The sequence below is a fragment of the Mustela nivalis genome (genome assembly GCF_964662115.1).
Source record: "Mustela nivalis genome assembly, chromosome: X".
NCBI classification, from domain to species: Eukaryota; Metazoa; Chordata; class Mammalia; order Carnivora; family Mustelidae; genus Mustela; species Mustela nivalis.
Window position 1 is genome coordinate 16,832,573 of NC_139040.1, and position 19,256 is coordinate 16,851,828.

General features: G+C 42.2%; 1 protein-coding gene and 1 pseudogene across 2 annotated transcripts in view; one reads left to right on the top strand and one right to left on the bottom strand.

Moving 5' to 3' along the window:
* The window catches only part of GPC3 (glypican 3), a 400,650-nt gene that overhangs the window by 87,838 nt on the left and 293,556 nt on the right, over positions 1 to 19,256 (top strand). The window lies entirely within an intron of this gene.
* Positions 8,373 to 9,832, bottom strand: LOC309855797 (hsc70-interacting protein pseudogene; annotated as a pseudogene). Its single transcript has one exon. The product of its transcript is annotated as a hsc70-interacting protein pseudogene (transcript).

A 19,256-nucleotide genomic window follows, 5' to 3' on the forward strand; every position in this document is an offset into this window, starting at 1 on the left:
TAACAGGGTATTCTTAATGCACCAAAATGAAAACTTCTTGCGGCAATCGGTAAATGAAGTTAGAGGCTGTGTACTTTCTTCGCTAGTGAAACTGATAGTTCTGTTTCGCGTCTCTCTCTCTCTCTCTCTCTCTAGTCCTTTAGATGAGCACCGTGGAAACTTTTCTTGACTCCGGGATCTCAGCGAGCTCTGCTCTAGAGGCTAAATAAACTTCATCCATGATTGAGCCATCATTACCATAATAAAGGCTCACTAATCACTGGTGAAAGCCACAGGTTAATTATTACATAAGGGTTGTATAATGTAATCTCAGGAACTAAATAATTTAAAAATTTAAAAGACCATTTAATATATCTTTGACACAGTGCCAGAGAGTAGAAGACATCCTCCTGTTAATCATTTAACAGGGATTTAACAACTCGAGCAGCCTGTATCTGAAGTCGTTAGTGTATTATGGTTGCGGTGTTGGAACATTTCTTTGGGACAAATGGAATTCAGTAAGGAAAGCTAAAATTGAATACAAGTAAGAGAGGAGCGGAGTAGTGCCAGAAGAATATAGGTCATCAGTACCTTACAAGTGGACTTGATAGGGTTCAGAATTTGAGTGTCTAGATTCCAGAACATACCCAATCTGCTTTTAATTTCAATCCTACTATAGTTGCTTAAAGGTTTCTTCAGCTTAATTGCCCTCTCTTTCATACTCTTGGCCTTCAAGTTAAATTCCTTCTATCTTACAAAACCCGGCTTTACGTTTCTGTGCCCCATTCCATGTCCTTTCAGTACATATGTATCCTGTATGTAGCACATGTCCGAGTCTAGTTATTTATTTATTTTAAAAATTTTAGTTATTGAGGCGCCTGGGTGGCTCAGTGGGTTAAAGCCTCTGCCTTCGGCTCAGGTCATGATCTCAGGGTCCTGGGATCGAGCCCCACATCGGGCTCTCTGCTTGGCAGGGAGCCTGCTTCCTCCTCTCTCTCTGCCTGCCTCTCTGCCTACTTGTGGTCTCTGTCTGTCAAATAAATAAATAAAATCTTAGAAAAAAATTTTAGTTATTTGAGGGACAGTGGGAGCTAGAGAGAGAGAGCACACACAGAGGCAGAGGGAGAGGGAGAAGCAGACTCCCCGCTGGGCTGGTAGCCCAATGTGAGGCTGGATCCCAGGACTCTGGGATCATGACCTGAGCTGAAGGCAGACCCGTAACTGACTGTGCCACCTGGGTGCTCTGTACCATTCCATCTAATGGCATCATGGCAGTTATGACCACCTGGTATTAGAACCTCATTTATTTTTTTTTAAGATTTTATTTATTTATTTGACAGACAGAGATCACAAGTAGACAGAGAGGCAGGCTGAGAGAGAGAAGGAAGCAGGCTCCCTGCCGAGCAGAGAGCCCAATGTGGGGCTCCATCCCAGGACCCTGGGATCATGACCTGAGCCGAAGGCAGAGGCTTTAACCCACTGAGCCACTCAGGCACCCCCTAGAACCTCATTTCAATCAATGCTGACTACAGAACCTCGTGTTCTGATTTGACCATGCTAGTTGGGCTCCATACATCCTCACAGACCTGGAGGGTAGGGAAGGTTGTACAGCTACTTTGCTGATTCCAGAATGGTGGTATTTCTAAGTAAATACCTTCATAGTCTTCTGCTGTAATTGTATTGGAAGGCAATACAAGCAGGATCTGTAAGTATAGAAAGTCCGAGAGTAAAGGCACAGGCAGAATGATGGTATTCTTAACCTTTTGCAGGTTTTGAAATTTGTTTAAAAGGTGCATAGGGAAGGGCTATAATACACATATTCATAGATGTGTGTGTGTACATACAAACCACATACAGATACACATACATATATGTATGTTTGTAGACATACACATATATTTCTGAACTTATGTGAAACAGATTGTGAAGGCATTTGGGGTAAATTAAAGTTCAGAATCTCTCTTTTTTTGTTTAATATTTTATTTATTTATTTATTTATTTTGGTTGTGGGGGAGAGAATGAAGGGCAGAGGGGGAGGGAGGGGGCGGGGCAAAGACACTCAAGCATACCCCGCATTGAGTGCAGAGCCTGACTCGAGGCTCGATCTCATGACCCTGAGATCATGAACCGAGCTGAAATCAAGAGTCGGAGGCTTCATCAACTGAGCCACCTGGGCGCCCCAGGACCTATCTTTAAGTAAATGATGGTTCAGTTTGAGACACTTTGCCTGATGTAGGGATCTGTTTTAGCAGAAGGATATGATCTTAGGTCGTGGGGAGCAGGGCAAGTGGGAGTAGCTGTGGGTAAATCTATTTGGAGTTCTGTGAGCTACTAGGAGTCATATTAGAAATTAGGCTCTCAAGGGGTTGGAGAGGCCCTCCTCTGCCATGCTTTTCTGCCTCTGAGGAGGGCGTCTTCCCATGTCAGCCCTGTCCTCTACATAGTTCCCTTCCTGCCTACACTACTTGCCCAAGGTCACATGGTAAGTTAGTGGCAGAGCCAGAGTTTAGAATCTCCATAGGCAAAGACTTGGTCTGTACCTTTGCTTACCTTGGGAGCAGAGTTGGAGGGCACACATAGGTCGCTGGCTAAATACACCAGGGGCAACAGCTTCTTAATTCCAACAGCAGCCAAGCCATGAAGAGCTGTTTAAAATATCTGGTGGCCATTTTAAAGGGAAATCAAGCAAAATTACTTGTCTTTCATTTTGGGGGGGTGGTGGGGGGTGGGAGATGGTGCATCTGACCAGTCGTTTCTAAAGAGCACACCCAGGGTCCGGGGCCCTTCCGGAGCAAAAGTAGGCAAATCCAAGCAGGATGTAAGGGCTGTTTGGCGCAGTAGCACCTAGAAACAATTTCAGTCCGGGTCCCGATTTAAATGGTTGTTACCCAGGTCAAGCTAGGGATTAGGAAAGGTAGCAGATGAAATCAACTCGGAGTCTGGCACCAGTTACAAAAGGAAGCGGGTCATTGGGTTGTGTTTATAGAGGAAAGAGAATGGATTGTAAGATTGTTATCGCTGGACTCATGGTAGGGGAAGGGGCCCTCATTTGAAGCCTTGGCCCCCAGAGGAAAGGAGCCCAGAGTGCTTTAAGGACTCACACATAATTGGCCATACATTCCACAGGAAGAAGGTCTGCCTCTGGCTACATCCCTCTGCCTGGGAGAAAGGGATAAAGGAGGAGGGGTCTGGGCAGGAGTGGGGAGTGCGGAGAGGGCCTCTGGCCTCTTGTGAAGACGGTTCTAAAGCATCGCCAGACTTTCCAGCCTAGTTTCAGACTTTACGTTGAAAAGTGGCTGATCTCTAGAAGCCTCAGCTAAGGACTTGTGATGTTTCTTTTCCTACTGCCTCAATAAGCAGTGGCAAACAGTTTCTACAGTCTGGGTTTTTTGTTTGTTTAGTTTTTGGAGTGGGTTTTTTGTTTGTTTGGTTTGGTTTGGTTTGGCTTTTTGGGTTTTTTGTTTTGTTTTGCTTTTTGGGTTTTTTTTTTTGGTGGGTTTTTTTTTGTGGGGGGGGGTTGTTTTTGTTTTTTGTTTTTTCTTTTTGGTGCTGGGTGATCTCCTTGCCCTTTGATGTAAAGGTCTTGTGCTGCTTTGTGGTTTGCAGCAAACACTGTCCCTGCCCCTTGAGGGAGGAAAAAAAGAATTTAGTTCTTCACTTTACTCTCTGAGGATCCAAGCAGCCAAGTGACCCCCACAGGAAGTACAGTTTCACTGCCCTGAGGCTTTGGGTGGTGAATCCTACCTGCTGATCCACATGAAAACAAGCAGCTGAGGAGTTTTCCTTAGTATCTAATTAGTAGATGATTTGTTGCTTGTTAAATGCATCTGCTAATTCATTAACAATGAGGTAAATTAAATTTAACAGAAAGGATTTAGGTTTGAAAATAAATGCCACACATATTAATTTTAACTCTATAGATTAAAATCCTTTTCCCGCCTCCCCCCAGCCCCTTCCTCCCTCTCCCCCTTTCAGATCGTGCACAGCACACAGGCAATTAGAGCTCGCAGGGTAGGTTGTTTTTCTCATTTAAAGCATCTCTTGTCTCTGGAAATCGGTCCTCCAGTGGAGCATGTCTGTCTGTGTCTCTAGATGAGTGTCAGCGACAAATGGTGCTTGTGCTTCTAATATTGATGGGGATTGTTGGTGCACAGTGAGAACAGGAAAAGCTCTTTGCAATACAGTGAGGGATTCAGGAAGGTATTTTAGAATTTGAAGGGGCTTAAGGGTTGATTCCGCTGCTGATATTGAATTGCAGCATGACCAAATGATTAACAAACTTGTCTTTCTTGAAATATCTCAGGGCAGAAAGGTTCTCAAGTGATTGCAAATTGGTTAATGACTTTAAAAAACAAGTAACATTGCCGAGTTTTCCTAAACAGTCGGGGCTGTTTAGAAGCCCAGCGGTTTAGATCAAGTTGAGATACACAAAGCTGGAAAGCTGATATTCTTTCTTTGGGATAAATCTCAGAATCCGTGCTACAGTTCAGGGTGATGCCTTGATGGCCAGGACCTTGCATTGTTGGAAATAACTTCATTTCAGCATTGACCGTCTGTGATGATAGAAGTTGCAACACATTCCCGCGCCAACACTTTGGGTTGTTTTCATGGTCTCTCTGACTGTTTTTCTGATCTTTGGACAGATCTCATTCACAATTTCCTGGAAAAACAACTAATCTTTTCCCACAGGGGAATCGCATTATGTAATTTTTCCTTGTTATCAAATGGAAGATTGAATCAGAAAAGCTAAACAGGGTGGCAAGGCAAACATCCACCCGGATTGGTCTTTTTCAGTTTTTAAAAGGCAGTATTCAAACGGGGAAGGTTGTTATTGTTGTAATCTATTCAGTGTGTGGGGCTGAAAGCAAGAAGATGTTGCCCGTAGGCTTCGATCTTTCCTGTGGCCCCGTGTGGTTGGTCACTTGCCAGGGTAGTTTCACATTTCTCAGAATCTGGCTGTGGTTGCACAGTTAACATCAGTATTTTGCTTTCAACTCATATTAATAGGTTGTTGAAAGTTCAAGTGAACATTGTTGAGCTTGAGTGAGTGAAAAATTATTTAATAGCATCTGTTAACTAGAAGAGGCGATCATTCCCTGCTAGCTGCCATCAGGATATCTGATTTCTCCTCGAGGACCTGACCTGATTTTCTATCATACGAGGGTCAGATTACCACGTACCTCAAAGTCAGCTACTGTGCTCGTAAAAGTTGTGTTTATTTTCTCTCTCTCAGCTATGTGGCCATAAACACTGGCGGAGAAGCATCATGGGACTTTTGTTCTCCTTTTACACCACTTTCTCTTAGTGGAGTTGTCCTGTTTTCTCCCTACCTTTATATTCAGTGCTAGGGGATTGTATAGGAAAATCCTCCTAAAAGGCGGTGATGACGCCAATCTTTTTAAACAGTTTAAACTACGAAAAACTGAAGAGTCTTTAAATGAAGCAAGGTGGTGACAGATGATTTAGAAAATAATGACGGTTCTAATAAGGATTGCATTCTTCTTTTTTTTCACTCACCAACTTTCTCAGTTGATCATTGGACTGATTGACCTCTCAATATCACTGATTTTTGGAATTTCCATTTAGATGTTACAGAGCTGATCACGGAGTTGTTGGATTTTTGCATTTGGAGTGTGTTAGGCATGGTTAAGCACCCTAACTGTGCTCTGAAGAAACTTGGATTTTATGCATAAAATAAAAAAATAAAAAGAGCCATGGATGGAAATTTGGGTCAATTTTCTTATCACCCAGGATGGGGGAGGGAATGGAGAGGCCAAGCACGTAGCCATATACAAAAAATTTACTGATGTCTCAGATTTAGAATGTCTCCCTGGATGTATATTTTATTTCTTTTTAATAAGCTGTATGCCCAACGTAGGGCCCAAACTCATGACCCTGAGATCAAGAGTCCCATGACTGCCTGAGCCGGTCAGCCACCCCTCCAATGTTCTCTTCTTTAGCAGTTTATAAATTCCAGTTTTGTCTTACAGACTGGGAGACTTGTCAGTGATGAGAGACAGATAAATGCACTGTGTCCTCATTTGTCATACTTAGTTGTATGACAGAGAGTTGTCGAACTCTTTGACTGGACTCCTTCGAGTGTGTGGACATTCTAGCTGTGTAACTGGGCAATGCAGTGGTACAGCTTTTTTCACCTTGCAAGACCAGGATGTTATCCAGCTAAAATAACTTCAAGGACTATTCAACAGCTTTTGATGCATTTTAGCAGGTACTGTGTTTAAAAAGAGAAGAAAACATAAGAAGCACATTCTGAGTGTGGCAAAGTCAGTCAAGACCAACAGAACTGATCTGTCTCGGCTAAGTTCTTTCCAGAAATGTCTTTTTTGAGGGTCTCTCCTCCAAACCTGAATTATTTCATTTTTGTCTATAGCAGTGAGGACTTGGACCTCTCAAACAATGATCATATGATCTTACTCTTGTAATATTATTTTAGAGTTTGCAAATATACTTTCACAAGCATATCCTTTCCAAAATGGCGGTAGAGAGGAAATAGTACTTAAATTCTTTTTTCTGATTATGAATGCAATGCATTTTTTTAAAGAAAACTTCAAAATGCAGAGACTATATAAATATCATAAAAGTCATCTGTAATTTCATCCAACAATAACAAGGGTTCAGTGGTTAGTATCTTGGTGTGTTTCCCTCTAGTCTTTTTTCTTTGCATGTGTGTCTGTATTACAGTTTGCATTACATTATGTACTCCTTTGAAACCCACTTTTCCCACTATTCACTTATTATGAACATTCTAGTTCATTAAGTATTTTTCTAAAACCTCAATTTTATGGCTGCATAGTTTCCATTGTATGGATATAGAGTAATTTGTTTGGACTAGATCATCTGTTTAGATTGTTGCTGACTTTTCCAGTTAGAGCTCATGCTGTGATTAACATTCTGGTACATAAATATTTGGGTACGTTTCAGATTCTTTCATCAGGGTGAATTCTCAAAATTTCAGGATTACTCAGTCAAAAAACACAAATGAAGATGTAAAAATTCTTCAATATGGCCCCACAGTTACGCTTTGAGAAGTTTCTGTTTGTTTAGTTCCACCAGCAGTGTGGGAGTAGAGAATAGCAGCTACTATCCCTATTTTATAGATGCAAAAGCTCAGATCTAGAGAGATCCCATGCTTGTCCAAGGTCACATGACCAATATCACTTGTCCTTTGGTTTTCTGACAGTTCTATATTCTTTCCACTCTACCGCTGTTGTAGTAATCTCACTGACAGACCTGTAGTGATTTACCTGTGCTATTCGTCAAAGGAAACTTAATGTAGCCATGGCCTTAAAATAAATTTACTTCTATTATTATTTACAAACTCTAATGTGTTTGGAGTTTGATATATAGTGAGGACTACACATAAATGCATGGCTCACCTCCCAAAGGCATTCTTTTATATTTTCAATATGTTTTCTGACTTGCACCTAAAATATCCAACCGAGAAATAATAGCCTAAAGTGATTTTGTTGTTCTGTGTTGGTCACCAAAAGCTGGTTTATAGTATTATTTTTTGTTAAGTAATAGTCTTTCCAGCCCAGCATCAGGACCCTGAAAAGATTACTTCTGTCAGAATTAAATCTGCTCTCAAACCATAATAAGTAACCCTTAATATCTACAAAATGAATTGAAACTTTTGTTGACACTCATTTTTGGAAGAAGGGGAAAAAAACCCCACAATTTTTATGTCAAGACTCCAGAATGAGATGGGATATAGCAATTAAAGATGGTCTCCTTAATTGGAACATAACCAAACCAGATGTGGGAAGTAAAACAAAGATCTACCCGCCCTCCCCCAAAACAAAACAAAACAATAGTACCAAAGGACAAACCACATTCATTAGTCTTCATTTCTTTCCCATAGCATGGCCTCAATTCTTAGACTAGCTGGGCACCATGATCTTGGTGTGAGGATGGTGCATTCCCAGCTTCTAGGTCATCAGGGAACCATACCAGGTCTGTGCTGAAGACTTCTTGCTCTTTGCCTTAGAGAATCAGTGTGATAACCTTGTTTTGACTCTGGATTCTTGGATAGATAGCACATAAACTGGAAGTAAAACATTCAGATTCTAAAAGCTGGGATTAGGCTTTATTTTATTTGAGACTCTTTTTTCTTTCATATCACCTTACCCTGGGAGTTAGCCCTTCCCCCACACCCCAAGTGTTTAATAGGTACCATTGCTTTTCTGGATTTTACCATTTTCTTTCTTTCTTTCTTTCTTTCTTTCTTTTTTCTATTTTAATGTATTATTTGCCTCCTACTAATAAACCTTTATTTCACTCGTTATAACTGAGCAATGAATCTTCCACACTGAAATATCTTCCTTGCCCAATTAATCCAAAGGAAAAAAACTGAAATGATTAGTAAAGAAAAATGTAGGGACTAACACACCCTTTTAATATGTTTTTAAATATTTTTAAGGTTTAAAAAGTGTTTAAAGTTTGTAGTTCCTAGTAGGAAAACATTATCTGAATGAATACCCTAATGGCAAACCATTGTAGAATGTTTCAGTTGCATGGGGAGCAGAGGGGTAGGCATTCTCTTCACAGCACCCCAGCTTTCTTCATGAGAAGGTCGGAGGTACACTGGTTTGTATTATTGCGACATCCATTAGGTGATCGAAGTTGCTTTTCCTTCAGCAAGGGCTTTATTTGTCAGAAGGGCATTATGCTTGACCTCCAAATTTGGCTGACAATTTACTGAGGAGATTCATAACCTTTGGGTTGCTCTGATATTTTGACATATTCGCTGGGTTCTGGGCCACATCCTGGAAGGCCACCATAACTTCCGGATCCTGCATGGCTGCAAGAACTTCCGGATCACTAAGAATTTCATTGAGCCCAGGCATTCCTGCCATCCCAGGCATCCCCCCTGCCATTCCAGGCATTCCTCCACGAAAATTACCGGGCATTCCCCCAGGAAAGCCACCTGGGAAAGAGCCATACTGAGCTCCTGATTGTCGTCTGGCTTCTTCCTCCCTCTGGGCTCTCTCGTGTTCTTCCCGAGCCTTCTTAACTCTTTCTATTCTTTCTTTGATCTCTCGCTCTTCACGTTTTCACTCGTATTTTCTCCGATGTTCAGCAATTTTCTGGGCCCTCAGTTGAACTTCTTTCAGCATCGCACTAGCATCTTCATCATAATCCAGTTTGCAAGCAAGGGCAAGATCATGTGCTGCTTCTTCCCAATGGCCCAGAAGTCTATGTGCTTTCCCGCGCCACTTATAAGGCTGAGCTGAATCAGGATTTATTTCAATAGCTCTGTCACAGTCTCGAATGGCAGCATTTGGCTTCTGTAATTTGATGAAGACACTGGCTCTCTTGGCATACAGAATGGCCAAGCGAGGATTTAGTTTGATGGCATCTGTGAACAAGTCAATGGCTTTCTGTAGTTCACCATCATTTAGGGCATCAATGGCAGCCACTTTTTTTATCATTTGCCTGATCCATCATTTCCTCGGTTATCTCTGCATTTTCATCTCCCATTTCTTGAGGGGCATCGGTATCTGGTTCAATCACACCTTCATTGTCAATTTCTAGATCACTCTCCTCACTTGATGGTTCATCTGTCTTTATGTTTTCCTCCGCCTTCTTACTATCTGGTTTTTCTTCCTTGATACTGTCTTCTGATTTAGTTTTATGAGTGGCAGGTGGTATTTTACCCCCCATGCTCTCTACCCACTCCCGCAGGAAACGCATTTCCTCGGTGTGCAGAACGCTCGGATCCTGCTTACACATTTTCACGAAAGCCCGAAGCTCGCTCACTTTGCGGGGGTCCATGGTCCAGAGGCAGTGGCAGGCGGCAGGCGCGGCAGGGGTTGCAACCCGATTCCAGGCGCGGGTACTAGCTCAGCGTGATCGTGTAAAAGGGGGCTCTTTTTTTTTTTTTTTAATCTAAGATCATGTTGGTAGAAATCTTCTTGAGAATGTCTTTGGTTGAAAAAATGCTTTTCAGGTGTTAGCAGGGTCTGTATTCTGTTTTAGGCCCTTGTCATTATTATTTCCAATCACATTATGTCAATGAAACAGGAGTTTATATAATACGAATTTTGTTGTATTTGACAACAAACTAAAGAGGGCTGTGAATTGTGATCATGTTATCTTAATTGCTGAAAATATGGTTAATGTTTTTCATTTCTTTTGTGTTGACTGAATAACCTTTGGGGTAGATGGCACATCTCAATGGCTCTAGTAATAAAAATCTAAATAGCCTAATAGGGGCAGCTGGGTGGCTCATTCGATTAAACAGCTGCCTTTAGCTCAGGTCATGATCTCAGGGTCCTGGGATCGAGCCCCACATTGGGTTCCCAGCTCAGCAGGGCGTCTGCTTCTTCCTCTCCCTCTGCCCCTCCCCCTGCTCCTGCTCTCTTTCTTTCTCTCAAATAAATAAACAAAATCTTAAAAAATAGCCTTATTGTATATCTGAGTGTAGTAGTTCTTCTGTGTTTCAGGAAATAACTATTTTCCCCAGCTTTATTGAGATATAATTGAGATATAATTGACATATAACATTGTGTGAGTTTAAGGAGTATGATGTAATGATTTGATAAATGTACATATTGTAAAATGATTACCACAATAAGGTTAGGTAACACATCACATCTCACATAGGAGTGTGTGTGTGTGTGTGTGTACGGTGAGAAGTTTTTTTTTTTTTAAGACTTTATTTATTTATTTGACAAGGAGAGAGAGATCACAAGTAGACAGAGAGGCAGGCAGAGAAAGAGGGGGAGGCAGGCTCCCTGCCAAGCAGAGAGACCGATGTGGGGCTCGATCCCAGGACTCTGAGATCATGACCTGAGCTGAAGGCAGAGGCTTAACCCACTGAGCCACCCAGGTGCCCCACGGTGAGAAGTTTTAAGATCTATTCTCTTAGCAACTTTCAAATATGCAATACAGTATTCTTAACTGTCATTACCAGATTGTACATTACACCCACAGAACTCTTGTCATCTAATGATTGGAAGTTGGTACCCTCTGACCACCTTCACTCCAGGAAATGACAGTTTCTGATCCAGGTATTTATACTGAAATCAGATAGTGGTAACAGTGCAGGTCCCTGTTGTTTAGCCCTTTTCAGACAGTGAGAGCTGCATTTTGAATATATGCATCTGCTAAAGTTAGATTCTCAGGAATGTTCATGTCATGGTAAGCATCTTAAAGCCGATACTGATTAACGAGTTCATTCAGTCCACAAGTATTTCATGTACAAAGTGCCAAGCGCTGTGCTAGGTTTTATGGGGGTGATACGTAAGAGGCAATTTCTCCTCTCAAGGGGGTTTACGGTCTAGTTGACAAAGAAGCCACGCACATATCATCCCTTTTTGAGCTAAGTTCCATTGATGGAGAGGCTACTGATGAAAGGTTATAAGCAACCGGGATATCCACTGCAAGTAAATATAATGGCCTGAGCAAAATCTTTGAGGCAGGCAACATGAGCTTGGTGGGTGCCAAAGAAACTATTTGGGCTGGAATAAAAGCTTCTTTCTTTTTTAAAGATTTATTTATTTACTTGAAAGAGAGAAAGAGAGTGAGTGAGTGAGCAGGGGGAGGGGAAGAGGGAGAGAGAGAGAGAGAGAGAATCCTGAGCAGACTCCCTGCTGAACATGGAGGCCAACACAGGGCTCGAGATCATGACCCTGAAATCATGACCTGAGCTGAAACCAAGAGTCGGGTGCTCAAGCAACTGAGCCATCCAGGTGCCCCAGGAATAGTTCTTTAAAGGCAATAGCATAGCAGAAGAGAAAGTTGAAAAGGCAAGCGAGGCGTGGGACAGAATACCCTCATTTCCATTTCCCAGCTGTTTTCTAGGGCTGTATGCCTGGAACTCAATAAATATGAATAAATTTTTAAAAACACATGTCTAATTTAAAGTAACACCCAAAGAACAATATCTTGAGTTAATCTCTACAACATGTGGCATTGTAAAATAACCCTTCAGGGTGTCCTACTTTAAACAGCCCCCTTTTTAGTCTCTGCATATATCATGTGGGCCACCCAATGAGACCAGTTGGAAACAAGAGCTGTGGATTAGAAAATTTTGCCAGAGCGGTTAACATCTCATTGGATCAAGCTGGGCAGCTGTGTGATTTCAAGCTCACTACCTTCTCGTGAAATGATGTAGCATGGATTTCTGGATGTTTGGAAGGAACACTCACTGATCACATGATCTCATATATGAACCTTTCATATGAGATAGACCACTAGCCAGAATCTGTCCTCTACACATTATCTTTTTTTTTCTTGTTCTCTCTTGGCCACTGCCTTCATCCGTCATGTTCTTTTAAAAGCAAGGTCCTAGAACCTTGCTTTCAAATCAGTATTCTGAGGCGAATTTTGTGATGTTTTGAATTAATGGCAGGGAACCAGGGGTATGGGCTATTGCAAACGACAGATGATGAATAACTCATTTATATGTGACTCAGAAAGTCTGTTTATACTTAGACTTGACTATGGGTGAGTCTGTTTTTAAAATTCACTTGCAAACTAAATAATGAAGTCTTACTATAAAGGTCTGACTTGAGCTGCTGAGAGGCTGACCTAATTTCCTGCAACCTGCTCCATGCTGGGTAGAGAATAAGAACATTGCCTGTTGCCCAACATATTACTTACATAGCATTGTTCTAAGTCCCACCGACAAGGGTAACTGAAATATTTTATTCTGCAGCTCATGACTATTTCTTCTTAGTTTGTCCTCAAGAAATATGGAAGGGACCACAATCAGAGGACTTACAAAGGAAAAGTAGGATAGTTGTGTATAAGGAACTATAGGGAAAGAAATAGACACAGAAAATGGAAGGATTGGGGTTCCATGGTCTCAACAAATCTTTAAAAGATTGCATGAACTATAAAGGAGTTGAAGCAAAACCAAGATAACATGACATTTAATGCTCAAGAAGTTATTGGTCAAACCAAACCAAAAAGCTCACACATATCGGGGGGCAGGGAGGAAGGGGAAAGGTTTCTCCGAGATGTAGAAATTGGATGGTTTATGCACTCCCAAAATGCAATTGCAAAGTATTGGCAGGGTGGCTGTGGTGGTGGGGGTGGGGGAGGGCAGATGGCTATAGAACATGGAAAGGGAGGATTGTAAAATTATTTTTGAAAAAGCAATGAGAGCCTTGTTTTTCAACAAAAAAGATATGTCCATAAATATGTGATTGTGATTTAGTGGTTTTGTGGGGATACAAATTGGATACCAGGGAAACCTTGGGAGCTCTTCTTAAGTATCATAATTAGAACAGGATCATTTTTATGCTTTCCACGCGTCTGCTCCTGAAGACCAGGGTCTATTTTGAAATTATGCTCATTCAATAAGCCATTGTGGATTTAAATCTTATGGATGTATGTAAACTCCATTTTTGGGAAGCCATTAGCACCTCTTGGTTTGAATAATGTAATGAGTTCCATATATTTAAACCAGCCGCTTCCCACTCCACCGCCCATTTGACTCTGTTTTAAGCTTGTGTTTGTTTAGTTTCAAAAGTCTCCCTTATCTCTGCTGTATTAGGATTTGGTGAATGAGTTCACTTCACCTCGTCAATATCCATTATTATTTGACAGGCTGATTATATCCCTTCTCTACCTTCATCTATTCTGACTGGAGTGCCTGTGGTCTGTAATCTCTGTTCATATAGCACCTCCTCCACGCCCCCCACCCCGAAGATCTCTGCTAACTTTCTCAAGCTTTCTCCTGTCTTGTCACCCATGGAGCCCAGAAGAGTATGTTGCAACCCGGGTGGGCATTGTTTTGTTCATTGGAATGCACTGGAATGCATCATTTTGATGCATCATTTTGTTCACTGGAATGCTTCATGGATGATGATTTATATTTCAACAACATTCTTTGGATCTGGGGGGAGATAGCTACATCAGAACTGGTATAGGACCACCTGTCCTTTTTGTTGGCTGCCCCCACCCCGCCTGCTAGCCTACAGACTTGGCTGCGATCTTTGTTCATTGACAAAAGAATGCCAAAGGGTCGTGTTAATGCCTGGCATCATTTTTAAAGTCATTAGCCTTGCATTTTACTTTTGTAGTAAACTGGGATGGCAGCCTGCCAGGGCCCATTAACCAAAGTTTAGAAGACGATGTGGTTGAAGTTCCAGCCGTCTGTTACCTGCACAGTTCCTGCCGGTTAGATGACTTTCACTAGGGCTACTTTATGAGGGTATAAAAACTTCTTAGCAAATTCAGTTTTTTATTAGGCACCACACAGTCCCTATTTCAGGAAGACAGTCTATAACCAGGAAACATAAGGAAAAAGAAGGACTTTTCTGTTCCCTCAGTGGGTGCCTTTTAAACATGTTAGCCATCTTGGTAGTTGGCACTAAGTGAGAGAGGCACTTTTCATTCAGGAAGGATGTTTTTGGCATCTGTGATTTGGGGACACAATGGGAGCCAGAGTAGTCAATGCCCTGGCCCCAGGGCTTTTAGGTCAGGCAAGTTTCGTCCAGCATCGATGGCATTCCTACCAGGGACAGCAGGAATCAGTGGCACCAGGAGCCTCTTAAAGCAACGGGAGTTAAGCCCATACAGCAAAACTGGGGCTGAAAGGAAAAAGAGGCTGACTTTGAAGCCAGGAGACAAATGACTGGTTGAAGGAGCCAGGTTCCCTTAAGTTGTGAAAACTTAAAAAACAGCATCTGTATCTTCTTTTCTCCCTTCCTTCTTCTCATGTCTGTTTCCCTCCATCCTTATCCCTCTCAAGGTCCCATCAAAAGCTCCCAAGGCAATATCACAAATGAAGACAAGAGAATTGGACAGCAGGAGAAATCATTCTAGTATTTCCATCACTTTCTTTCCCACCTCCGCTCTGTTTGCTGCATGAATCGTTTGAGCTTCAAAGGACCACGAATGATGCTAACAAAAACAAGAATGTGCATTTAATAGCAAATGTTTTAGTGACATCCAGATGCCCAGAGAGGCATTTCAGTAGCCATATACAACTGGCTTTGTCCTACAAGAAGCTACATTTATATCCATTAACATCCCCTTGACATTTATATACAAAGGGAGAATTGTCTGAAACTCAGATGAAAAAAAAAATACATGGGATTTATGGGCAATTGAAACAAAAAAAATGGCACTTTTTCTTCTGTCACATTCCTTAAGTCTTTGAGGAAAACATTGCTTGGTGTGCTGAGAGACATTTAATGTAAGAGGTCACCTGGTATCTTTAAGTTCCTTGGGAATTAAACAGGATGGAAACCAGTTTAAGGACCATACTTCTGACCTGTGAGGCATTGTCTAGATCCCTTTGGAAGGGACTAAGCACCTTAGCACCATTTTTGTTATTGTAGGATTTTCATAGTGGCTGTGAGGTAATAAGGTATCGTACACCATACAGTCGTACCACTGGAGAATGGGGAACTGCTTCTTTGTATCACCTAATCGCTTCTTTCATCTGACTTTATATGTGGTTAAAAGTAGATGATCTCTTACCTTGTATTTTTTATTCAAGGCTTTTGTAGTTTTCAAGGGAAATTCTTTGGGGAGTGCCAATTTAGAGCATTTGTAGCCAATATTTAGCATCGCCTGTAGGAAAAGGATGGCATGCTGGACACAGATTTATTGTGTACTTGCTCTGTGAGATGTGTAAACCACTGACCACAGTGCCTCTCACATAGCAGGTGTGAGATGGTGATCTTAACTCGGGCAGTAGCTGTGGAGGTCGAGAGAAGCCGGAGGTGGGTGTGAGAAACGTTGAGGACATGAGACCTGATGATGGCTTGGCAACTGGTTGGAAGAGGGCAAACAAGAGGAGGGGTTGAAATATTTTTGACTGTCAGAGCTATTAATAACTGGGAACAAGCATGGTCCTGCCATGAGTAGAAGAGAAGTCAGTTGATGCGGTAAGGGCTGTGAGTCAGTCACTACAGGAGGGAAAACGATGACTTTGGTCATCTCGGGTTTGTGATAGGGGTTACCCACCTATGGGGAGATGTCCAAGAGGAGTCAGAAATACAGACCTAGAGCTTCGGAGACATGTGGAGACTTACAGAGAAATCCAGAAGTTACCTACATAAAGCATCACAATCGAAGTCACGAAGTCGGAAGATTTGTCGAAGAGTTCTGAGAAAAGGGTGCAGCAGAGGAACATTCAAAGAATCCGAGTATGCTTGAGTACCAGAGGATGTGAGGGTAGAAAGCAGAACTTGAAGAAGGAACAGTGTAAAATACTACAGAGAGGTAGGAAAGGATGGAGTGGCCATCATGTTCAGCAACTCTGAGGTCATTGGTGACATTCGAGGACCAAATTTCATGAGCATGATAGGTATGAAGGCTACACTAATAGGAGTTGAGGAAGTCAGTGGTGATTCCTCTTTTAATATATTTAGGAGGGGAGGGGTGGGCTGGGGAGGGAGGTCTGGTAATTTGAGACCGGAGGGAAGGAGCGGAGATTAGGTGACGCAACAAATCATGCGGATATCTTCAGTTTTATCGAGTAAGGAAAAATGCGATTTGCTAAGAGTGAAGAGGGCAGGAGTGGGTTTTGGAGGTGAAAAATTGGGTGCTAAGAGTGAAGAGAGCAGGAGTGGGTTTCGGAGGTGAAAAATTGGGGAAGCATGGAAAATGGGAAAGGTTGGAATTGGCCATCCTAAGGAATGGCAGGTACTCAGCAAGATATGAATAAACGTCCGAGTTGTAGTTAAACACCAACCAGGGCTCAGCGATATTGTGAGTTTATACCATCAAAGTGGCAAAATTTCAAGTGTTACTGGAGAAATTCCTGAAATTGGGGATAGGAGCAGAGAAACAGTAAATGATTTAGGGCTTGGCAAATTGAGGAGAGAGAGTCACATGGCGAGGACTCTTAGGGGTTACCAAGAGCACAGGATATCTGGAAGAAGAAAAGTGATGACCTAAATCATACATTTTTCTACCATTCATTTCCTTTGAAACAAATGAACTCAATTGTCCTTCCAAATGTGGCTGGGGAGGCAGGAAGAGGGATTCCCTCCACCACCCTTAACTTACTGCTGTTAGAGTGATGACTGGTACATCATCACTAAAAAATCAGAGTCGAATATCCATGTGTGTGAACTCATTGAAGCCATATGCAACATAAAGTAGTGATTTCTGTAGTTGCTCGGGACTCCTAGAACCCTTGCAAAAAGTCACTCTCCTCCCCTGCCCTTTGGAAAGTTCATGTTACTATTCTGTGCTCGTGATTAAAACAGGCTGTGCCATTCAAGCTTGAAATGTATTTGTGTTGCCATGGTTCGTGTCAATATTCTTTCCCATCATGCTTACAGTTGTCTGTGTTCACTGAACCCCAACAGGTGTGACTTTAATGTAGAACCTAAAGAAAGATGCGGGGAAACATCTGCTAGTCTTGGATTCTTTGTGCACTTTGAATGAAGTTATAATTGTGACATTTCCTGTTACGTACCAGGGTTGATTTTGTGAGGCATTCCTTCCAGAACTCATTAGTTCTTGCTAGGCACCATGCATCTGATCTCAGATGATTATTCTTGAGAGCGACACAAAAAGCTATTAAATCCAGCTTCTATTTTCTGAGATGGAGAGTACTGTCATGTTTGCCTCCAGAGAAACCCAGTTTCCTACCATTACATTTCTTCCTCGAGTTTTCAAAAAAGGATGGGGACAGGGACAAAGAAATGTGGGTGGTGCTGAATACGGGAAAGAGCTTGAGCTCAGTGAAAGTACCTAGGGAAATCAGGCCTAATCTCATCTCCGTTTCCCTCGGGATCTGTGATAGCTGTTTCTGGAGGCTTTTTAGGTTTCTTAGAACTTCTCCGTGTGTGTTATTAAACCTTGTCTGTTCCCTTATAGTTATTAGCTGTAAAACCCTTTACAAAACCTCAAAAGAGTTTCTGGGCTTAAGTAGATACAGATGGGGAGTTGGTGGGGGGGGGCATATAGCTGTGTTCTGCTTGGCAGCAGGCCCGAGAGAAAACCCAAGTGAAAGAATCGGTGTTGGCAGCAGAGGAGAGAAGGGAGGAGGTCAGCACCTAGGCCCCACTGAAAAGAAAGCGAAGGTAGATTTGGGCCAGAAAGGGCCCAGGAGAGGGTGCCCTGTTTGAATGGCAGCTTCTTAGGAGGTCTTCCTTTCCTCTGGCTGGAAGTCATCTTCTCTTGCTTTAGACTTGACTTGTGTCTCTGTAAAGGGGCCTGTGTTTTAGCATCTTGTATACGTTGTTCCGTTGTTATCTTGTAATTTAGAAGCCACTTGTAAACTTGCCTTACCTTTCTGTTTAGAGCCCAAGCTCCTTGGGGTCAGGTACGGTGACTAGCTCTTCCTCTGTCCTACAGCCTCTGTTCCAGCGCCTTGCCCATAGGGACGACGTATGAAATTTTGACTGAATGAACAAGTATGTATGTAGGTTATGGTCTGCCCTTTCTCCCACTGCTTCCACAAGTGCTTTTTGAGCACTACGGTTATAGGAATAGAGGGGAGTTTTGAGAAGGTGGCCTGCCCTCCAGGAGCTGCCTATGACACCACGGGCCCCGTTTGATTCTACATTAATGGCAATTTGTTGGTGTGTCTTTCTCATTTCCCAGTTGCAATTGTAGCTAATATTCTCTTTGCTCTGAAAACCATGATCCATTCTCCCCTGGCCATTTATTTTCTGGGCCCAATAAGCCAATAATTTAATATCTGATTCAGCGAAGACTCATGGCTAGATCTGTCAGTGACAGTGACACACTCCTTCGTGGGAGCTACTCAGGCATTTCAAGCTATAAGAGGATCTTAGAGTCCGTGCTCTTATTCAGGCACTAAATGCCTAGCCTGAGAGCCTAAGAGAGAGAAAGAGAGAGAGCGAGAGCACGAGCGATTGGTTCTTTCCCGGAGGGCCACATCCATCTCTTATCTCCCCCTTTCCTTTTCCGGTTCCGGTGGGTAACTAGACTGGTTTGGGGGCCGTAGCTTGATCTCCAAAGAACAACAGAAGGTCTTTAAAAATGACCTTAGTTTTTTGTTGTTGTTGTTGTTTGTTTTAATCACAGGTTAGCTGGGATTTTTTTTTTCGACCAGGGAAATTCTATTTCCTATATTTGCTAAGAACATTATGAATGAGTTACCATGTTACTGTAGGTTAAGATAATCTAGAAATGTATTTGGAAAATCTATTTCAATTACCTTCTGGGTGCTTTTAGTGAAAATAATAAATTTCAAAGAATTAGGAGAGTCATAAAAATAAGTGTTATAAGGGGAGCGTGTCTCATTTTTCACCTTCAAAATTAAATATGCACCATGGAATTACACACTGCCGGGGTCACTGCATTTCTTGTGG